Source organism: Lolium rigidum, chromosome 4 (genome assembly GCF_022539505.1).
Source record: "Lolium rigidum isolate FL_2022 chromosome 4, APGP_CSIRO_Lrig_0.1, whole genome shotgun sequence".
NCBI classification, from domain to species: domain Eukaryota; kingdom Viridiplantae; phylum Streptophyta; class Magnoliopsida; order Poales; family Poaceae; genus Lolium; species Lolium rigidum.
In genome coordinates this window covers 242,476,990-242,478,828 of record NC_061511.1, presented here as the reverse complement: position 1 = coordinate 242,478,828, position 1,839 = coordinate 242,476,990, and positions in this window count along the sequence as shown.

Here is a 1,839-nt window from a genome sequence, read left to right as displayed (position 1 = left end):
ACAATAGCGACGGCACATGCATGCTGGGTAGGGTTAGTGTTAGGCCGATCGGTGGTTGGCACTATGTGAGGTGGCGTTTGTGTCAACTTATGGCGCCATGAGCGCTAGCCTTTTTGTGCTATATGGAGCAGCGTGAGGGACGGCAATTGTTGGATGGATATATGGTGATTGTCCTTGTCAACCTGGTCTCTAGCTAGCTATCCGTATTGGCGAGCCTCGACTTCCACCTCTAGAGCCATGCGTAGTTTGCCGTTCTTCAAGTGTTGGAACAACCGACCAAATTGACTAGCCGCCCCCACCCATCATCTAGGTAGTGTGTGGCACTAATGTGCACCTGCGTCATTTGTCATAAGCTCAACAAGTAAGCCTGACAAGTAAGCCTTTCTTCTCAATTTGGGGTAATTTTTTGCTAAAAGGAATACGATGTGCCAACAAGTTCAATAAATAGGATATATTGTGTCAACAAGTTCATAAAATGAGCTGCATTGGTTGCAATTTTCGGAAGTGGGTTACTTAATGTGAAATTTTGCCTTTTAAATTCAAAGGTAGATGACTCTAGAAACAAGTCGAGCGTTTCTTAAGTGAAAGACAGCCAGAAATGTAATGTGTCAAAGGATTATACATGCTCTACCATGTCGGCTACAAATTTTCTAGATGGACATATCTGAATTCCATTAATGAGAGTGCCGAGCAAAATCCTGGCAACCAAATAACCATGGCCGAAGGTAGGGCACTATCCGTCCATAGCACTTGAGGCAGATGCACCATTTCCGCAATAACTTGCAATAGAGTATGCAACTTTATTACACGCCCGAGGGTTGTACAAAATTGAGAAAGACGTAAAGTCGGAAAAGCTAGTGTTTTGTTTTCTTTGGAAAAGGTCATTTTGGTGGAAAATCACAACCCTTGCTCACCACACAGTTATGTTTGTGCCTCTTGTGTCACCCTTTGTTTTGGGGTTGTAGCGGATGAGACGTATTGTGTGTTTGTTGCGGTGTTCGAGTGTGCCACTGCACACGTGCCGTGTACCAGAGTTGGCATCGCTCGAGGTGTGCTTCCACAATTGCGTGCTCGGGTTCATAAGAGTCGCATATGCAGTGACGCTGCGGCAGACCTCGTGATGGGACCTAGGGTTGGGCTTGGAAGGAACCGCCAAGGGTTGGCGAGCACCAGGAGCTCTTAAATTTTCATTTTTATATTTAATCGGAACTTTACAATTATATGATATGATGCAAATAAAGACATATCACCCTAAGTTATTTGGAGTGTCGATCGTTTTGCAAGGAAAAATGGTAGTTCATGATAGCATTATAGCATCTGATCATTGATAATCGATGCGGCCCTTTTTTTATATAGTAAACCATTGTCAGCTAAATTTCTTTGTATCTAAGTCGCTAAATCATATTAATTGTAACTAAACAAACAATTGATCATTATGATGGTACCAAGTCAGACGACAACCAATAGATCTTCATAATTGTATTGCAGCTGACAGATATTCATAATTATAATTACACAATTTATAACCATTGTTTATAACTAGAAATAATAGCATTGGGTCATCATAGATCATGTTCATAACTACATCTTGTTACAAGCAGGCCGATCTACGTACCCAAAAAAAAAAGGGTCCATGTCAATAAAGTGTTGGCTCTTATCCTCATATACCAGTTGTACACACAAAGTGAAATAATTGAACAAGCCGAGTGTGAGATGGTAAGATCAACAAGTTTCACATAAATACAATTTTCTTTTTTTTTTAAGACTCAACTCCTTGATAACACGGCCAACAAGATATGCAAAGCACCAAAACCCTAATGAGCAGCCTGTCGAGCGGTA